This window comes from Suricata suricatta, chromosome 11, assembly GCF_006229205.1.
Source record: "Suricata suricatta isolate VVHF042 chromosome 11, meerkat_22Aug2017_6uvM2_HiC, whole genome shotgun sequence".
NCBI lineage: Eukaryota > Metazoa > Chordata > Mammalia > Carnivora > Herpestidae > Suricata > Suricata suricatta.
In genome coordinates, this window is record NC_043710.1 from 45,148,907 (window position 1) to 45,170,633 (window position 21,727).

General features: G+C 51.1%; 1 protein-coding gene across 3 annotated transcripts in view; it reads right to left on the reverse strand.

The window, feature by feature from the left end:
* Positions 1–16,400, reverse strand: part of MICAL2 (microtubule associated monooxygenase, calponin and LIM domain containing 2) — a 139,938-nt gene extending 123,538 nt beyond the window's left edge. For 2 of the 3 annotated variants that reach the window (XM_029915801.1, XM_029915800.1), the window contains exon 1: positions 16,240–16,400. The gene's annotated coding sequence lies outside the window, so the exon portion shown is untranslated. The remainder of the gene's footprint in view (positions 1–16,239) is intronic. The other variant, XM_029915799.1, reaches the window with a different exon arrangement.
* Positions 16,401–21,727: the final 5,327 nt, after the last annotated feature.

Sequence of the window (21,727 nt, forward strand, 5' to 3'; positions counted from 1 at the left end):
GGTGGGGGAGTGACGCGCATGCCCCTGACTTCCTTTTCTGCTCCCGAGGCCAATTCTGGAGCACAGGCTGCAGAACTCTACTTAAGAGTAAGATGTCTGAATCTTGGCAATCAAACCTCTTCTTCGTCATCCCCCCTAGGATCTACGGCAAGAGTTCCCTAGGAGACCCTGGGCCTGCATCCCCCTCTCCCTATTCTGAACTTGGACAGGAGTACGCGCGCGTGCACACACGCGCACACACACACTGCTTCTCTGCTTACCGAAGGCCTGAAGGCCCTCTGCCTCTGCCCCACACTCACGTGCCCGGCCTCCTCTCCTCCTGCCCTTCTTCACACCCACCCCTCTCTCATCCCCCCAGGCTGCGATATTCACTAGAAATGCGCTCCTCTTCCTGCCTGGGACCCATAAGTGCTTGATGGACCCTTCTAGATCCAGGTCACATGCAGCCTCCTCCTCTCCCCAACCTCCCTCCTTCCCTTCTAAGCTTTCTAGGCCCTCTACAGCCCCTGGAAGCACCCCCCACACCCACTGCTGTCCCCACCAGTCATACGGAATTAGTCACACGCTGCCTTGTGATTTGTCTTCTGTGATCTGAACTGTTACCCAAATCTCCTACTTAATTTCTTTGAACATGTATGTCTTATTTTCCCAAATATGTGGTGAATGCTTTGGGAGGGGAGGCTGGGCCCTACCCACATTGCCATCCCCATAGCACAGGGTCTGGGGCACACGGTAGGTGCTCAAAGTATGCTTTGCCATTAACTGCTCAGGTAGACAAGTCATCAGGTCATTGCCTCAGTTACGGGTACCTGGGCTGGCTTTTCCCAATGCCCTGCATTTTGTCTTCAGGGGCTCCTTCGACCTTGGTTATCTGCAAGTCCAGCTGTGGGCTTGTGTTTTCACAGGGTGTTAGACCCATTCTAATCAGACACTCCCGAGCTGGGCAGAGGAGCAGGATGGGAAAGGAAATGCTCTGTAAAGCCCTGCAGGTCTGGAAAAGGAACGCACATAGTTCTCACAGGCAACCCCAGGCATTCAGAGTGTTTCAGTTTCCTCAAATACTGGAATTCAACCGGGGGGGGGGGGGGGGGGGGGGGAACACTATGGTGTGAGTTTTAGGTGAGTCACAGCAGAAAACCAACACTTGAGGGGTGCCTGGGTGGCTCAGTTGGTTGGGCGGCTGACGTGAGCTCAGGTCATGGTCTCACAGTTTGTGAGTTCAAGCCCCGAATCGGGCTCTTTGCTGTCATCATGGAGCCCAGTTCAGATCCTTCGTCCCCCTCTGTCTCTGCCCCTCCCCTCTTAAAAATAAAACTTTAAAACAAAAAAAAAACAAGAAAACCAACACTTGCGGCCCAGGCGCACCTGCAGAGCGCACAGCTCTTGTAAACTGTGAGGACAAGAGGCAGCAAAGTCTCAAGTTACTTGTGGGTTTTGAGGAAGAGAGTCAGGGAGGAGGCTGTGTACTGCAGACTCTCCACATGCCACACTCCAGAAGAGGGTCCCTGCATCCCCCCTGTAAGGTGAGCAGGCCATCGCTGGCTGGTGCGCACCTGTGAAACGGGGCCCGTGTAGTAGCCGAAGGCACAGCAGGGACTCTTTCCACCATTCACAGGGCAGGGGTCCCAAGTGGTCTGTGGGTTTGTTTTGTTTTGTTGTTTTTTGTTTTTTCAATTTCGAGTAGTAGACACATTGAAAAAACTCGAAACATGGGGTGCCTGGGTGGCTCAGTCCGTTGAGCGTCCAACTTTGGCTCAGGTCATGATCTCAGTTTTTGGGTTTGAGCCCTGCATCAGGCTTTGTGTTGACAGCACGAAGCCTGCTTTGGATCCTCTGTCCATGTCCCCTCTCTCTGCCCCTCCCCCACTCTCTCTCTCTTCCAAAAATAAACATTAAAAAAAATTTTTTTTTAAATCTAAACACACAAACGTACACAGGAAATGTGTCCCTGCTACTCCATCTCCCCCTGTTCCCACTCTGAGCCAGGGAACCACTGATTAGTTGCCTGTGTCTCATCCCTGACCACGCTTACGTATACACACACAAATATAAATATTTATTTGCTTTATGTAACTGATGGCAAAGGACACACACTTCTCGGTGCCCAGCTTTTCTCTCTTTGAGGAATGAATTTCAGATGGGGAGACTGAGTCTCTTTAGGTAACAAAAAGGATGCATGAAACAAAGGAGAACATTCTGGAAGATACAGGTGTGCTCAGAGAAGAACTGAGGCATCACAGGAAGGACCCCATGGCATGACGGGGCCAGTTGCTAATGGGATCTCAGGTCAGCCCGGGATGAGCTCCGGCAGTTGGCGGGGAAGAACCACCACAGGGAAGTGTGGCAGCCCCACTGGCGGAAATCTCTGACTGGTCTCACCTTCCAGAAGAGAGAGGAAGTATGCATAGTAGCAGAACTAACCCAATGCCCACAACAATGGCAGAATGGGTCCATGAGCAGGATGACACAGGAACTGTGGAGGAAAAGCAGTCATTTCCTCTGAAGCTGTGAGAGACCAAGAAGAGGAAGTTGGTGCTGGAGACTGTAAGAATACAGACCTCAAGGGGCTGGAAGAATGGCAGGGCTCTAGGACCCGAGATTGAGGAAGTCAGTGATTCAGACTCAGAATGAATAGCTTTCGGAGTTCTGTGGTGGCCTGCGGGGGAGGGGAGGCTGTCCAAAGCAGGGAAGAGGAGGAGCCAGGAGGAGGAGGAGGTGAGGAGGAGGGCCTTTTAGGAAGTGAAGTGGGCAGCTAGCTTACCATACAGATTGGGAGCTGGACTCTGGGAACAAACCCACTAGATTCTTTTGTAAAATTTTTTATGTCTTTATTTTATTTTGAGAGACATAAACAGAGAGCAAGCAGGAGAGGGGCAGAGAGAGAGGGAGACAGAATCCAAAGCAGGCTCCAGGCTCTGAGCTGCTAGCACAGAGCCCAACAAGGGGCTCTAACCCACAGACTGTGAGATCATGACCTGAGCTGAAGTTGGCCACTTAACTGACTGAGCCACCCAGGGGCCCCTAAACCCACTAAATTCTAAGTCTCCCCTTTTCCCCTGTGAAATCCTGAGCAAGTCAATGATGTCTGTGCCTTTATTTCCTCACTGGCAAGTAGGGGGGAATGACATGATCTACTTCGCAGGTTGGCATAAGAATTAAATGAGTTTATATTTACAAAGCCCTTATACCAGCACTTAGCAAACAGGTGGCCGCTATATAACGTGTTACAGAACAGAAGCTAGGTGGTTGCACAGGGAAGCCTCGAAGAGGCCGGTTGTTAACAGGCCCACATCCCATCACCGAATGAAAGATGCAGAACCAAGACACCCCTAAGACAGTGTTTTAAGGCCTGTCCCCATGTCAGCCACAGGAGGTGAGCCAGGGGTGAGCGGGGGCCGCACGGCAGAGGGCAGAGGGCAGGAAGGTGTGTGGGGTCATCTTGAGCCAAGAGGTCCAGAGGCATCAAGGAGCCTTGGCTCCCACTCCAGATGCATGGGGCCCCTCTCAAAAGGAGTGGTCATTAGACTGTCGAGTAAAGATCCAACGCGGAGATGAGAAAGGGAGCACAGATGGGGTGAGCCTGGCGTTGTAAAGACACACCTTCGGGTATTTTCAGTGACTGCTGGGAACTTGCAGAGAAGCCCGCTCAAGTGCCCACTGCATCACTGTGGGGCAGCCTGGGGACCCTGGAAAGCAGTCTGGGGGCCCTTTGGGAACTGACAATAAGCAACGTCAACCAGAGTTCACTCCCTTCTGGGGCAGGATACTCGGTGGGAGAGGGAAAGTTGCAACAGACGTGGCATATCCAGATCCAAGAAGACTTCTGGTCAGAGGTCAGAAAAGCAGAAGGACAGAGACTTAGGGAAGGGGCAGCGTGCACTGCTGTTCCCCCAAGCAAGCTGATGGAAGGTTTTATGTCTGAGGGGGGAGGTCTCTAGGAGCGTGCCGGACGGCTCTCTTCTGATAAGCAATTTATCAGGACATGGGTGATGCTGTAGAAGACATGGGGTTTTTTTTCCAATTTATTTTTGAGAGAGACAGAGGGTGAGCAGGGGAGGAGCAGAGAGAGGGGGAAACACAGAACGCGAAGCAGGCTCAGGCTCTGAGCTGTCAGCACAGAGCCGGAGGCAGGGCTCGAACCCACAAACATGAGATTATGACCTGATCCAAAATCGGATGCTTAGCCAACTGACCCAGGCGTCCCCCTTTTTATTTTTTTTATATGCTATAGAAGGCATACTTAAGTAGGATCCTGAAAAGGCCAATGAAACATGGTTGCCCTGAAGTTAGCAAGTTGAAATTTAACAGAAATGGTTGTTCTGAATCAGATGGGAACAAAATAGGAGGCTCTGTATTTAAATTCTAAAGCCACACACTGAGGACAGAGGTGATGCATCGTAGCAACACCACACATTAAAAAGATGTGGTCAGTGGTAATGTCAGTGAATCAATGGTGTGACGTAGCTTCCAGAAAAGCTCATGCAATCTTGGGCTGCATTAACAGAAGTAGAATGGCCTCACACTAAGGAGGAGATGGCTCCCTTCCTCTGCTGTGGTCCTACCACACCATGGACACCATATACGGTTTGGGCACTGCCCTCAGTGTATTAGAAGAATATGAACAAACGGGAGTTTGCTCAGAGGAGAACCACAGGGAAGGTAAAAAGACCTGAACCCACACCACATATTGTTAATCTGGAAGAAGACTAGAGAGAGCAAGAGCGCTGCCTTTAAGTATCGTGTTTTATGAATTAGAAGATGCACATTCAGATGCACATTCTTCAGTTACAAAATGTCTGAAAGCAGAATGTATCTTACATTCTTAATTACATGTTAAGATTAAGAAATGCATCATCACTTTACCAGACTATAATAATGTATCAAAAGAGCCACAAAGATGACTGAGTCAAAAAGTGAGTTGCAAAAGTCCGAGTCTAAAACTGAAAATGTTTTACAAATGCCTTTCCCAATTTGTTTTCCCTAAAAAACAATTATTTTAATGTTTATTTTTGAGAGAGAGAGAGACAGAGTGTGAGCATGGGAGGGGCAGAGAGAGAGGGAGACACAGAATCGGAAGCAGGCTCCAGGCCCTGAGCTGTCAGCACAGAGCCCAGCGCAGGGCTCGAACTCACGAGCTGGGAGATCATGACCTGCCTCAAAGTTGGATGCTTAAGCAACTGAGCCTCCCACATGCCCCATGTTTTCCTTTTTATGTATATGAAGTACATAAAATGCACAAGTATTGAGGAATATAAACTTATGTCTAAAGTCTAAATGGATTCTTTCAGTAAATATAAAACTTTTCAGTGATAACGCAGCATCGTTCCACAATTTAATTGGAAGTGCTTTTTCTTTCTTGAAGGTACAGAGAAGGGGGTACCCATTTTCCAAATAGTGGCATCACAGATTGGATTTAAAAACCATATCTGCAGAGCTGACATGTGGAGACAAAGAGGAGTCTCATTCTCTGTGGCTTCAAGAAGGAAGACTGGGACCAAATGCCAGCAGCTACAGAGAGCCATCAGGGACGTGACAGGAGGAGCCACCCAGAGATGGAACAGGTCATCTCTGACGTGCAAGCCCAGACTGGACCACCGCAGTGGAGAAATCAAACACCAATAGAACACACGGTCACCTCCATCTTTCCTCACTGCACACATAGGTGCTTTGACTGAGCTGTTCTCTTAAAAAGTTACTACCTAAAGGTAGAAGACACTTAAGAGATCAGGACTGAATGGGAGGCCAGAAGCCAAGAGGAGCCCCGCCCACATGTGTGCTCTCGGACTCCTGTGGGCCAATTCAGAAAGAGGCTCTAAGAAGGGAGGGCCACTATGTGCCCACTCTGGGCCGGGCACCAGGAAAAGCACGCTATGCACATCACCCCGTATAGTCCCCAGGCCACTCTGAGAGGTATTATCACTGCCATCTTACAGAAGAGAAACTTGAGGCTCAGAGAAAGTAGGTGGCTTGCCAAAGGTTTTGCAACTTGGAAGACCATGACCAGTGTGGTGACATGCTGCAGAGGAAGGGAACGCCAGAAGTCTTGGTAGCAGAATGAATAAATCGAACAATTAATTAATCAGTCAAGAAACCAATGTGGTCTCATGTCGGTAGCACTGATACTAGGAAGGAGAAAGATGAAAGCTGGCTTAGTAACCCCTCCCCCCTCCCCACCCCCATCAACAGCTCCACGGGCACTAAACTCGTGCCATTTGCCGCTCACAGGACCAGTTTATTCCGTCACATACAGCTGGGGTGTTTCTGAGATGTCTATGGCAGAGAATGTGCCGGCAGCCCCGCTCGAATGTCAAAGCCTTCAGCCCACCAGGGGCCATGCCTCCCACTTGCCAGGTTAACACTGGAGCGGGCACAAGCTGAGCTCAGCTTCGGTCCCCCTCCCCATGGCCAGGTGGCCAGAAGGCTGCGGGGAAAGGCTGGGGAGTCAGCAGCCAAGCCCCCACTGTTCCAGCTGCCTGGCCACACCCACATGCCCAGCTTCCTCCTCCACTGGGAAAGTGAACTTAAAATGTGCGCCAGAAACCCAGGGCAGCGCCCACCTGAAGGGGATATTCAGGGGCTTATCAGACTACAGGCAAAGGAGACTCAGTCACTTCAGAGGCTGGCCCACAATGCTCCACAAGCATCGGACACCTGCACAAACCCCCCTACCCCACCCGCAGCACTCAGGGCTGGCCTGACTCCAGCCTTCCACAGCCTCCCTCGGCAGCGCCCCTTTCCCCCACATGGCACCCCTAACGTGTCCTCACTCTTCCACATTTCTTTGTGCTATACCGCTGGCTACCTCTGGCTGTAGAAATCCTACATCCCATGTGCCACCCCCTCCAGGAAGTCTCCCCTGGTTTTCCCTACACTGTGAGGCTCTCCAAAGCACATTCCACACTCTGCCTTGGGATGTGGGCGTCGGTAGCATGTCTAAGACACCTCTGTGCATTAAAGGAGGGCGCCGCACTTGTTCATCACAGCACCCCCAGTGCGCCAGCTGCACAAGGAGCTCCAGAGCCTTGGCCAGGGTGCTTGATGCCCGCCCTGGGAGCGCCCTATTTACAGTCCTGATTGCCCCCTCCACCTTTTCCCAGCTGACTCATTCCCTTAGGTTCAGCCCTCAGCTGACAGCTAATCAGAGATAAACTCATCTGTCAACTATCTTTCCCAGCTAAATTCTGCCTGGCTGGGTTTTTTTTTTTTTTTTTTTTTTTAAACAAACGTTCTCTGGAGAAAAGGGCTGAAAACGAAGGTGGGAATTTCAGGCCCCAAGGCACTAGTGAAGGCATTTTTGATAAGGAAAGATCTTGTACCCAGCAACTGAGCAAGCCAGTGCTGCAAAAGTGCATCCTAAATTTCAAAGCATGCCAGAGCAGTGAGAAAGGGGGTGGGGCCCCGTTCTCCAAAGACAAGGCCAATGGCAATTAAAGCTGCCTGAGACTCGCCACAGAATCACGGCCTGGCAGAAATGGTGGAGGGAGAACAGACTTGGCTCCTGCCTGGCTGGGTGACCTTGAGCAAAGAACTGTACCTCCCTGGCCTCTGCTCAGTACCAACAAGCCCCTGAGCCTCAGTTTCCCCCTAAGTAAAAACCATGGTGGCAGGAGTGAAAGCTGGATGATGTCCGAGAGCGCTTCTCGCCTGACATCCCAAGGTCCTGTGACTCATGGCCTCCCTCACTCTCTCCCTCCCTCCTTCGAGGTCAGTATCACTTGAAACTACCCTCGTTCCACTCCCTCCTCACCCTGAGCCCCACCTGAGTCCAAAGGGAAAGGTAAGGGCTAAAGATCTCCCCGCCAATAGGCAGGCAGTGTGTGGGGCCAGGGGGCTTCACCACCACAGGTGGATGGAAGGGGCAGAACGGGGGGCAGGTGCTGGTTCCTATGGACGCAGAAATGCTACTCTCATTCACGCCGCCATCTGTCCCAGCCTGGAAAAAGACAGCTGGTCGCCTTTGCTTCCCTGACCTACCTTTTTGAGAGAGTACAACTGTGTGCCAAATTTAAGTACTGCTCTAAAATCAGGACATATAAGGTCTCTGAGCCTGGATCGGAAGGTTTCAAAACAGGGAGAAAGCTTGGAGGCAATCTAGGCCGCTTTGTGCAACCATGCCAATTAAACATCTTTAAAAATAGCCTCTCTCTTCTCTCACGCTGAAGATAAAGATGAAGTTTCAGCAATAACCAGACATATGCGAGGAGCTTCTGAAAAGATCACACCATCAACACCCTGGAGAGCAACCATAAACAGCCCAGAGCCTTGTCCAGGTGGGGGTGGAGAAGGGCCCAGAAGGAGGTGGGGCGGAGAGGCTGGACTCCCCAGGGCCAGAGGAGAGGGTGGGGAGGAGCTCAGCTTGATAGAAAATGGAGAGCCAGGCCTCTTCTGCAGGGAAAGAAAAGCTCAGGAAACACACCGAGAGGACTTCCAGGAAGGCATCCAGAGAATTCCACGCCAGGGTCATTCATTCTGAAAATGGGTCACTCCTTCCAAGGGGAAGTAAAGACCCCTTTGAGTGCCTACCTATCTATGCAGGGTGCCTCACAAATATTCTCATCTCCTCTCTACATCAATCCCTTGATGGGTGTTAATGACAGCCTTTACCTGGACTTAAAACACTAGTGTTCATGGACTTGCCCAAGGCCACACAACTAGGATTCGAACCCAAGTCTGTCTTAGCAGGACTGTTTATGCCTAGATCATAGTATCCAGAACAGGCCTCCGAGGTTTATTCTCAATGCCTGGGCTCTCCACACTCACAAATCTAATGAAAGGAGATTCCACATGGGGAGAAAGGACACAGGAAGGGGGAAGGGCAAAGTTAAGCTTCGGCTAATTCAAATAACCGCTGAGGCTCGGCGGCCCGTGGGCCCTGCCTCTTCACATCCTGGCTGCTTTCCAGTGGGTCCAAAGAGGAGCAAAGGGGGAAGCAGGCACAAAAAGATGCCTAGATTCTGTCTGCAGGGACCCCCAGGAGACACAGGCACAAGTGTCATCACGGAAGAGGACTGGGGGCTGGAGGGAGAGAGACTTTTCATTGAATTTCCCTTGTCCTGAGTATGTGACCGTCATCTAAGCATGTGTGTGGGGGCGAGTGCCGAGCATCTGTGTGTGTCTGTGTGTGGGCGGGTGAGTCATTTTTCAAGAGAGTCTGTGATGTCAGGTACGAGATAACAGACACACCCAGGATGGAGATGGAGACCTGGGGTGAGCAGGAGTCCTGGACCTCCAAATACCACAGACCGGAATCCAGAGGAAGCTGGAGATCTCACCCGGAGCCGCCTCATCCTCCCCAACAGCCCTGTGTCCCACGGCTCCAGCAGAAGGCCGAGAAGCTCTCCCCTCACAGGACATTCCCTGAGGAGAGCGACACACCGAGGCCCCTCTCTGAAGTCTGGAAAGAGGCCTCCCCAATTCCCCTGTCTATCCTCTCTTCTGTATCCCTTTCATCTCCCATCAGGTTCCCTACCTCGTACAAGCAGGGGTCTCCTGACCTTTGTATCAAGCTGTGCGAAAGCCCACCTGTCCTGACACACAGAGCCATCAGTGCTCTGACTTTATAGTGGCCATGAACTCCACATGCCACACCTCAGTACCCCCCTGTGCTCCTCCAGGGTGAACAGGTGTCCAACAGGGTGGGTCAGCAGCTCTGCCAGAGTCCCCTGCAGGCCCTGGGCCCCCTCTGCTCCAGGCAGCAGCTCTCCTGGTGACCAAAAGGTCTAAGTGGCTTTTTCCAGGAACTCCTTCATCCTCCCCAGCACTTCATTCTTCTGGCCCCTGGTACAAGTTGAACCCCGAGATCCTGCAAATCTTTACCAGTCACAGTTGGTACCCAGATAAGTAACCAAGGCCAGCCATTCAGACTTATGGGAACAAAGGAGTCGTTTTCACATGTGTTAGAACACATCGATACAACGGCAGCAAGGCCAGAATGGGATGTCCCTAAACTCCCAGTCCTGCCTCTGGCGTGGCTGGGCTTCTGGACTGGGTGTGTCAGGAGCTCGGGCCTGCAAACACCCCATAAACCTTCCCCTGTGGCAGGCCAGAGAGCAAGGGCCACTGCCCAGCTCCTTGCCACCCGCTTCTTGTGCCAGCAGAAAGGACTTCTGCACCCCACATCCCTCACTGCCCAGGAAGGAGAAAAAAATCCCTGAGCCCCAAACCAGCAGAAAACTAGTCCCTATTCTGAGACCTGTGCCTTGACGTGTGTATCCCCCAGAGAGAAATCTGACCAAGCCTTGGAAGGAATGCAGATACAGCCAGGGATCTGGACAGCCGCAGGGAGGTGGGGATCTAGGGTGGGGTGAGGCAGGGAGATTGCTCTGACCCTCAGGGGAGGGAAACACTAGTGCAAATGAAGAAGGCACTGAAAATGCCAATCCTGAGAACGCCGGCATTGTCCACACGCACACTTCCCTGCCAGCCACCACAGCGACGGGCCAGATTTTCCCAGGATGAGCTACCTTAATATCTAGGAGTGTGGAGGGTACAGAGCAATTGCATTTAAGAAATGATACCGTACCTGGCCTTCGTGAAAGGCTGTTATGGGTCGCTTCCTCAACAGGTGACAGAGGAGGGAAAGGTCTCAAACATCACTCTCCATGGTGATCCAGGCTAGCAGGGAGAGTGTGTGATCAGAGGGCCCAGGTCCCCTATCATCCCTGCCAGCTCTGCGTTTGGGACACCAGATGATCAGTGCTTTAGGAAGGAGGAGACTTATCAGCGCCGACCAGCCAGGTTTTCTACCTCTGGAGAAAATGCAAGGAGGAAAACAGAAATGGTGGAGGGAACGGTCAGCCCCTACCCCCACCCAAAGTGAGGGGAGCAGGGTGTTTGACTGTCGGGTGCTTTCCTAAGAGGACAAGACAGGCCCCTGGGTCCTGAAGCTTTGCCCTGCTTTACCTTAACAACCATGTTATTTTGTGCTCCTCTGATATCTCAACCTCCCTGAATAAAAATGTCAAAATCAGAGTCTAACATTAGAACGATCTCATTTTAGGGACACCAGAATGAAATTCTCAGGAAGGAAAGGGGGGAGGTAGAATGGGAGAGAAGGTAAGGCTGCGTGGGTTCTATGGCTGTCTGTCTCCTAAGCCCCAGCTTTACTCCCTAAATTGAGGATGTTAAGATAATGTCATAAAACAAAATAAGTTAAATATAAAAATGCCGATGGTTCTGTGATCTTTCCACACACATAGCTGTACAAAATGCATGTATAATTTTGTCTACCAACCATGTTGAAGAAAAAAAAATTTTTTTTTGTTTTTTACCGTTTATTCATTCTTATGAAAGACAGAGACAGAGTGTGAGTGGGCAAGGGGCAGAGAGAGACACAGAATCTGAAGCAGGCTCCAGTCTCTAAACTGTCAGCACAGAGCCAGACATGGGGCTTGAACCCAGGAGCCATGAGATCATGACCTGGGCTGAAGTCGGACTCTCAACCGGCTGAGCGACCGAGGTGCGCTGAAAATTCTCTTTTTTAAGAGTGGGGAAGAAACCCCCAATACTTGGATTTTCCATTAGAAAAATAAAATATTTTTATTGTAAAAATTTGGGGAATTTGGGGAAAATGCTAAAAAGATTACTAAAGACAAATGGAAACAAATCGACACTAGCCCTGTTATCAAAAGAGGACTTAACAATTTTTAATTTTGTTATATATCCACCTAGTAGAAAAGACTGTCTACATGGGGGAAAAAAACAGACAAACAAAATGACAAAAACAAAAGACAAAACAACTCCTCCTTCGGAGGGCTGTAGGCAGAGGGGGCCCCTGCCGGGTGCATCAGACCTTCTGGAGGTTCGACAAGGAACCCAGGAGTGCCGCACCCCTTTTCCTTCCCTCAGGAGCCTCCAGTGTCCTCCATTAGGATGCCCACAAAGGTGCTAGAGGGGGTACCAGCTCTTCACCACAAATTCAGACGAGACACCAAAAGGTCCTAAATGTCCGTCTTTGGTGGTCCCAACCGGCCAGCTGCAGACGAGCAGTGACGTGAGAAGACTCCACAATGGGCCAGGTGTGGGGGCTCTCGAAGGCACAGGGAGGAGGCTCAGACAGGTGTACAGAGGTCTCTGTGCAGCTCAAACACCTAGGGTCTGGCTGAGAATCTGGTAGTGCCTGCAGCCAAGTATGTAGGGATCCCAAGCACCAGCAGAAATGACCTCAGAGCCTGTCAGCCCCACACATGATCCCAGGAGCCCAGATGGCGACCAGGGCACAAAGGCAGCCGTCTGGGCTCTCCACCACAAACCAGAGCGGTGAGCCCAGCAAATAGTTCTCCTATTATTTCAATGAGGTTTACAGACTGACGCTTGCTGGGGAAATGTCCACATTCGAGAAAGTCGTCTTTTTTTTTTTTTTTTTTTTTTAAACCTCTTATCTAAACAGTCACTGGCAGCCGCACCAGCCCTGGACAGAGTTCATTCACTCAAAATGCATTTCCTGAGTGGCCATGACACCACTGGACGGACCGCTCGGCAAGCCTCCGCCCCGTCCCAGCACCACAAGGCGATCCAGCTTGGCACAGACGTGGATCCCAGCGTCAGAGGGTTTGCTGGCTGGGGAGGGGGAGGGGGACACTTAAAAACGGAGGGTAACGGCTGATTAAAAGGTGGAGGGAAGGCTGCTCCAGACTAAACTAGGCATAGAAGGGCTAGCAACCAAATGCAGCATACAGACTTTTGGAGGCTGATTCGAACAGACCAACCACGAAGGTCCTTTCTGAGATAATCAAAAAAATCCGAACACAGACAGATGAGACCAAGGAACTACTGTTCATTTTTTTACGGGCAATGTGGTTATGAAAGAAAACGTTCTTTTAAAAATAGATCTAAACTGGACTATATAGGGGCAAAATGACAGGATACCAGAGAGTGGCTTTAAAATACTTTAGGAAGAAGGGCATCTGGGTGGCTCAGCTGGTTAAGCGTCCGATTCCTGATTTCAGCTCAGGTCATGATCTCACTTGCTGACAGTGCAGAGCCTGCTTGGAATTCTCTCTCCCCCTCTTTCTGCCCCTTCCCTGCTTGCACATGTGTATGCTCTCCCTTTCTCTCTCAAGATAAATAAACTTTAAAATATAAATTTAAAAAAAAGACTTCAGGACAGAAGGGGAGAAAGAGAGACATGAAGCCAGCCTGCCATAATCTTGATGACGGTTGAGGATAGATAATGAGTAGATGGGGCTCATTATACTATTTTCTCTCCTTTTGTATTTGGAAACATTCATGGATGTTTTAAAATAGAGGACTGCAGTCCACTGTGGTGGATAGGTTAATGAAGTCTGGTACGAAAGGCTAAGGCAACACAGAGAAAGAAGGGCCAGAAAATAAATCTGTGAAGATTTGGGAGTGTTCTCAATGCCATGTCATAGTGGGGTGGGAAGCTCACTAATAATTACAATACAAGCCGGGAAATAGGAAGTGCACCAGGGGAGCTGCCCACGCCAGCCCTCCAGAGTACAGAACGCGGCCACCAGGCGTTCCTGCTTTCTTTGGTATTTAATTCACCACATAAACCTCATTTGGACAGATGGAGACCAGAGTTCTAGCTTGGTTACTCATACCAAGTGATGGAGGGGTGGGGGGGAGCTTTAACCTTCTCCACTCTCAGTTTCCTCATCTGTAAAGTGGGGACGATCCCAGTATTCCCTTCCCTGGCTCTTTAAACAACACACACTTTTAGCCCTGGCAGGGTTCCTAAGATTAGCAAACCTTCTTATATTCATAGACTACCCCTTGGGCCAGAATCAAGGCTCTCCACCAACAAGGCAAGACCTCTATCCTTCAGTAGCAGGGAGTCAAAGGGGCAGGTCCTTGGTTGAGAGGCACACCCAGATGAGAGTAGGGACCTGGGCGGAGAGAAGACATGCCCCAATTACAAGCAGAGGAGGGTTACCCAGCTGTTCCTCGGCTCCTTGATGCTCCTGGGAAAGGGTCTCCGATGATCACAGCTAGAACCAGCCTTAGTCCATAAGATGCTTTTTACTCAAGTACAACTGGTTGGTATTAGGCTAATCATGATTTGCTTTTAGAAGAGAATGATGAGCAAAAAGCCTGGGATGAGCTCTGGGACTAAAGAAGGAAGGAGGCAGGGACCAGAGTGATATCATTTTTTAAAAATAAAGGTATGCTCAAACTGAGGATCTCAATCATCTTACAACCATAACCTCAACAACAGCCCCCCTCTCCCCCCACCCAATAAAACAAACAAAACTAGAATCAGATCTAAGGTAGAGGTTATTCCAGCTAAGAGTCCTCCTAGACAGTCCCGGAAGCCAGCTCTCAGGGGTGAGACCAAGTCAGTGGCAGAGGCAGGCTCTCCACCTTCACCCCCCCCACCCCCAGATAACACCCAAACACCAGCAGTTAATCCCTCCCCATCTCAGCATGACCAATACCAGCCACTCATCCCTGACTGGAGGACAGAGTGAGCAAGCGGTCTGCAGGTTGAACAACCTGGGTTAGCCAGGGTCAGTTCAAGTGTGTTGCCAAAGCAGGAGCCCCTGAATCTTTGGACCTGCTCTTTTCAAAGACCAAGAGGCTCCAATCGGCACAGAGTTAGAGCCATGATCCGGTAGCACCTCACTTCCCACGGCCACGAGGCAGCAGGAAGAACACTGGGTTTATTTCTAGCAGACCCTGGTTCAAATCCTGCCTCAGCCACTTTCTATGGGCCCTTGGGCACTTACCCTACCTGAGTCTGTTTGCCCATGTCTGAAATAAGGACGGCAAAATGGAGTTTTTAGAGAGTAACCATGCAATCAGCTGGAAAAGTGCCACAGGACAGGACCCGTCAATAGGCACTTAATAAGTCTGCCTTCTAATCAGGAGAGACTCTTGAATACTGAAAACAAACTAAGGGCTGAAGGGGGAGGAGGGAAGGGGGATGATGGTCATGGAGAAGGGCACTTATGGGGAAGAGTACTGGGTGTTATATGAAAACCAACTTGACAATAAACTATAAATAAAAATTAAAAATAAATAAAAAATAAAAAATAAATCTGCCTTCTGCCTGAAGGTAAGTTCTTACTTCAATAAGAGTCTTCAGAATATCAGCTGGGGCTGCCCTGGAGACTTGAGGCCCCCTTGTTGGGTTTGCCTCCCCTGGGAAGGAGACTAGAACAGAGCTGGCCCACGTACCAGGGCACCCAGGCACATAAACATCAGCCGGCTGCTGCTTTCTTCCTGAGGGACCTGCCCAGAAGGGGGACGTTAGCGACTTCGCCCTTCTTTGAAACCACAGAACACCATCGTGAGGAAGCAAGACTGACAGCAAGAGGGTCCACACACTGCCACTCCAAGCTCCCAAGGCCCAATGGGCCCCCAGAGAAAAGCTCTTCTGGCCTTAAGAACCAGGTTACAGAATTAACAAGGTGGAAGGAGACGCACGTTTACTCTGGTATCAACACGCCTCTTCCCCGTCCAGCAAAGGCGATTCCCAGCCCTGCGGGGAGGGAGGCTGGCCTAGGATGAAGTTAAGCCTACTTGCTCCAGTCTGGCAGCCAGGTCAGCGGTGCGGGGAGAGACCCCACCTCTCCTCAGAGCCAGTCTGGCCACAGCAAGGCAGGCACAGCAGATGCCCCGGTGGGGTGCTCCCAGACCCGGGTGCACTTGGGCTGTGCCTGCGCTGCTGGGGGGTATGCGGGACAGAGAGGACAGCGCCCCGGCCCCCTGGCCACCTCCACCGCCTGGCCCCAGACTCAGTCCCAATCCCAGCCCGCAGGAGGCCAGGCAGGCCACTGACATTTGGCCCGACTTAACTTCCTGTTGTTAAGGAGGGAGGGGAACCGGGGCGGGGTAGGGGAGTGCCCAGTGAAGAGCCGTGAAAGAGCGTGAACAGAGCGGAGCCCAAATTATGGGAAAGCAAAGTTTGGGAATGGTCTGCCGCGGTGGTGTGCGGTACTCCTGGCGCGTGGTGCCCACTCTGTGTTGACGTTTAGGGATTTTCTAGGCTTAGGACTGCAGGCTTGGGTGTTGGGAGGAGTAAGCCGTAGCTCGAGGTATGGGTGGTAGGCTTTTATTGCGTTCTGATAGATTCACAGACCTATCCGGCAGCCCCGGCCTCCCTGGGCAGGGCCACCTGCCTCCTGGGAGCCCCGCGGAGTGGGTTTGAGGTGAAAGATGCTGCGGCCGCCGCACCTGACTCTCCCCTGGCGCCGGCCAGGGCGCAGAGTCCCGGATCGGCTGCCCACGGTCCCCGCCCTCCCTGAAGCCGGGTTCCCCACCGCCCTCCCTTACCGAGATCCGCGCCGGCCACCGAGCCTTGGGTTAGCTCTGCCTTCTCCTCGAGCCGCGGACGCGGCGATCAGGACCCGCAGGCGGCCTGCGGAGCTAGGAGCTAGCGAGGCAGCCCCGCGCAGGCTTAGCCGGGCTAGCGCCTGCAGTTCTGCCCGGCGCGGCCAACCCGGCTGGGAGCCGCCCCCCTCGGCAGCGCGGCCAATGACAAAGCAGCCGGGGGCGCGGCCCGCCCCCGAGCCGAGGCCCGCAGCCAATGGCAGTGCGGCGCGGGGCCCACCCCCGCTCCACGCCCGCTCCGCCCCCTTGGGGCCAGCTGTCACCGCGTATGCCGCGGGCGCACGTGGGCTGTAGCCGGCCCCCAGCGCGGGGAGTCCCGGGCGCTCCCACCCAGACCCGCGGAGGGCCAACGAAGTCAGGGCGCGATGGTGCTGCTAGATGAAAACCTGGGCGATAGTACCTTAGTGTCAAGGGAGAGGCTGGGGCTGGGCCTCTGCTCCTGGGTCTGGGCAGCTGGAAAGCAAGCCTCAGCTTCCCCTTTTGAAAGTGAGGGAGCAGCATGGCACTTCCTGTAACGGTTGTGGACCTCTCCCCTTGCTTTCCTCCTTGACTACTCTGGGCTTCAGCAAACGCCCTGCTAAAGCTGATAGGCTCTTCCGTTCACCTGGACTGGCCTTCCTTCGAATACAGCTGGTGGGAACAGGGATGGTAGTACCGACCACCTGTGTTACCTTCGTCAAAATCACCTAAACACCCTGTTCTCTTGGCTGTCAAATGACTACTATAATCTCTGCTCTGCCACACTCTTGGGTTGCCCATACCCCTTCAGGTCCAGAGGGTACCATCCACATGAAACACAGTGTGAACAGCGTGGCGACTGGCCAGGAGTGCAAAGCGACTCTAAACTGTAAACCCTACAAATAACTTGTGCAGACTTCTCTGGTATAGCAGTGATCACGAAACAGGGATTCCACAGGCAAGAGCCATGTCGTGTTCACTTCCAGGACCCAGTGCCTGTCACTGGCTTGGCCCCATGGAGGCATCAATAAATATTCTTGGAGCTAAGCTTACCTGGGAGCAGAGAACAGGCAAGCTGGGGCAGTGAGAAAGTACTGTTGTGGCTCCAGGCTGCTGGAATTCCCACAGCACCAGACCACCATCTAGAGAGACTATGTTTCCTTGCTAGGCAAGTACAAACAGAACCGTTTGCCCCCATTGAACCTGAGGTTTATTTTGTTCTCGCTGCTCCTTACCAGGTGATCCTACTCCAGCCTTTTGAGTTTTCCCAGGAACTGTCCCACCTGGTAGGTCTCTTGGCATCTTTAGAGGTCCATCAACTTCCTACAGATAAGCCTCAGCAAAACCGCCCCTGCTGGGTGGTAAAACAGGGGTGGCTGGCAGAGGGGCAGCTCTCCACTTGGATGGAACTCCCCGTGAGGCCAGTTGGCGGAATGTTCTCTGGGCATGTTTTCTCATTGAATCCTGATGCTGGCTCCGTAAGGTGTGTATCTTTATTATCCTTCCCTTTAACAGATGTGGAAACTGAGACTCAGTGTGGCAAAGTAACTTGTCAAGGTCACATGGTTAATAGGTAACCGAGTTGGAATCTGAGCCCAGAGCTATCTGATTCCAGTGGGTGCATGCCGAACCACGGTGCACTGGGGCTGCTGCAGCCCTGCCCGTGCCTCTAGAGCGCTGAACAGGCCACTTCTATTTCTAAATGAACTACTCTGGGGCCTGACCTGCCCAAACATTCTGTTGAGCTCAGGCCTGAGCACTGTCGGGACAAGAGATGAGAGCCGCCTGGTCCTGCTTTATTTACACACTGATATGGGAAACCCTAGACAGAAAGGAGCTTCAGGAAACAGCCTCGCCACAAAGCCTCCCCGGACACAGGTCTCTTCCTTCTGGCCTGGGTCTGAGACACCCATGTTGGGGATAGAGATGGAGACCGTCATTCATTCAATTTGCAAATGCTACCGCAAGCTCAATGTGTCTCCTGCATTCATGTAACTCATTACACAGCTGATAAGCATAAGCACAATGTGCTATGGGAGCTGTATTCTTTATTACTTTTATTTTTTAATAATTCCAATCACCTTATCTCTAGCACAGTGTTCTCCAAGTTATGCAAACTGAACACTACTTCAGGAACACTTCAAGCCAACCAAGTTTTGCAAGAATAGCACTGTTTGGTATAGAAGTTCAAATAGCTCAGAAACTAAAACTTACCCATGCCCACCTAGAATCTTCACCCCTTCTCCCCCACCCTGCTCCCACCCAATCTCTAACTCTGGGGCTCGAGTAAGAAAGACCCTTGCTAGGTGAGCTTTTGGGGCAAGTTGGGAGCTGATGGAGGCTAACTGCGTGGATGAAGATAAGCCTTGGGACCTCGCAAGCCAGTGGCCAGGGCCCAACCACGGCACACAAGCCACCTTCCCGGCCATCTCCTCGCAGGGTGGAGAGAAATGGAGACAGGCGGCAATGCCACCCCCTCTGGACAGAGCAGTAACCACGGCATATTCTGCTGGACTGTGTGTCTGGGAGTTTATACAACTGAGCTCTTCAAAGAGAAGGTCATGCAATGTTAGAGCTGACCATAGAGGAAACATCATCTGAGCCCCTCACTTAACAGATTAAAAAATAGAAAAATAAATGGAGTCGCGGGGAAAGGAAGGTGCTTGTGAGTGTCTCGGAGCGTGGGAGTGGGTTACAGGTCTCTAACGCCTCACTCCTAGCACGCAGGCAAGCTCACGCTCCTTGCGCCGTGGCTCAGTGTGCTATATTTAATAATAATCTCTTCCTCAGCCCACTCTGTCAGGACGGAGAATGTGTGCTGGTGAAGGTTGTCTGGGAGATGCAGATGGCCACATTAGCATCAGAGGGAGGGAGAGAAGGAAGGCCCAGATTCATCTCTAAAAATATCTGCATCTCAGACTGGAAGTGATGGGTTTACCAGCACGTCCGTGCCTCCCTGGAAAAAAAAACTTCAGCTGGTGATCTCCATCCTCATTGGTTATCTACCTGATGGGTTCCAGGATGCCTGTGGGGGTGTTAGGCCTAGATTCTTTTTATTTTAGACTAGCAATTTGCTTGAAGAAAGGTCAGAGGTGGACTCAATGGATTATTTTTTTTGTTTCCTTTTCAAATATTTATTTAAATTCTAGTGAGTTAACATACAGTGCAATATTGTTTTCAGGAGTAGAATTCAGTGATTCATCACTTACATACAATACCCAGTGCTCATCACAAGTGCCCTTCTTAGTATCCATCACCCATCTAGCCCATCCCTTAGCCACCTCCTTCCATCAACCCTCAGTTTGTTCTGTTAAGACTCTTGTGATTTGTTTCCCTGTCTTCTCTTCCCAGCCCCCCCCCGCCCCCCGCTTCCCATATGATCATCTGTTTTGTTTCTTAACTTCCACATTACATGGATTCCTGATGTGGGGAAGTCAGGGTGCCTCTCAAAGCATTTGAATGGCAGGAAAAATAGATATACCACCTTTGTGTCCTCGCCCAAATGAGAAAAGGTCCAGACCATCAGGCCTCTTCCTCACGTACTAATGTTTGAGGAAAGGGTAAAAGAGTCAGTGTCATTCTCACCAGCTTCATTCCCACGCTGCTACCAAAGGCCTTTGGGCTTTTAGAAGGAAGCCGAGACTGGTATCTATCCATCCGAAGTCCTATGACCTTCTTAAATGATGAGAAAAGGCAGATTGGCCCCAGGCCACCTTGGGAGCTATGTTTGGAGGACTTTCTAAGCCAGGAAATGGAAACATTCGTACCTCCCTCAAACAGTGTATGGGAAGCAAGATCACTAGGGCCTTGTTCTAGCCCATTATCTTCCTGATAGGGCTCTGAATGCTCCATTTTTCTTAAAGAAGACATACAAATGTTTTCAAGGTCAGGAGGAATGCATCGGGCCTGCCACAGTTTCAGCCGGTTTTCCAGAGACAGTTTGGGGGAGAAATGGCACCTGTCAAAATCAATAATGCCTGCAGCACTTTGGGGACTGTGTGCATGTTGGCAGCAATGATGGGAAAGTCAATGCTGGAGAGCTGAGAGCAGGAAGGAGATGAAATACCAACCAGGGCAAATAGAGACAGAGAGTGGGTGTGCAGAGGGTGAGACATGGGGTTACGAAAGTTGTCTATCCCCAGCCCCAGATACCTTTGGGAGTGTATACGCCTGTGTGTCTGTGTGCACACATGCAAGTTCAAAGCCAACCGTGTAATACAAGGACATAATTCTGGTCCTCAGAGACACAAGAGGTTAAATAATGCTATAAAACTCATGGCATCCTCAAGGCAGGCTGGGCCACACCTGCAGCCCAGGCAGACTCCTGTTCATGCAAACCTGAAGCCCATTCTAGAGCATACTGCTGAAACTGAATGCAGCTAGAGAAGCAGCGTCCAAGCCCTCCACAGTGCAGCTGGTGAGGAGCAAGGACAGGGAGACTTTTCTCTGTTCCAGCTCTGGAAGGGACTCACTCAAGTTTATCTATCTGTCCACCCATCCCTCCATCCCTCATATATCCACCATAAATATGTACAGTGCAATTATTCTAAGAGATGTCATAGCTAAGTAATTAGTAACATGGTCTCTGAAGTCAAAATGCCTCAGTTTGAATCTCAGCTCCACCTCTTGTTAACTGTGTGACCCTGAGCAAGTGACTTAACCTCTCTGTGCAGCAGGCTCCTCACCTATAATAGGGAGATAGTAATAGATATGGACATACTCCAGTGACTGGTACATAGTAAATGATGTGTAAGGTCTTTTGAATAAAATAAATTGGGGGTGATATTAATAAGGATGTAGGGAACTGGAGTCTCTAAGAGGCATTGTTACAAGCAACTCCAGCTCAGGGACACGGCCATTCTTATCACTAAACTTGGGTGTTCAAAATGAGTACAGTTATCATCCACACCTTAGAGATGAAAAAAATGGAATCCTGCAGAAGTGAAGTCACTCGCTCAAGCTCTCCCAGGAGCCAGCCTGTGGCCAGGTGCGTCTGACGAGCTGATGACTGAGCCTGTGCTCTGTACACATTCCCAGCTACCAGATTGGGCACAGCTTCCAGGCCTGGCCAACGCCAGGGCCCCAGGGATGACTGGTCTACCAGACTTGCCTATGGCCCAAGCGGATTTCATCTTCAGGACCAGTATGTAGATAGAGCTATCTCTTTCCGCAGAAGTCAGGGCTAGCCATCAGTGTGTCCGTGCAGTAGAAGACATCCAACCACAATAGGAGAGAAAGAGATCCTATGACTGAAGAGACCAGAAGTAAGATCCTCAGCCCCCTTTCTTTGCAATTCCCTTGGCTCTGCCACCTCTGAGTTGGCTTTGTCGTCAGGCTGCTTTTCCTCATTGTACCCAGAGCCAAGAGCTCTTGTTGCCCCCAGCAACCTTATCCAAAAGAGAACATTTCCGGCCCAGCATTCCAAGCACTCTGAGACCCACTCTGCCTGGATTGTGTCACATGCTCACCTGAA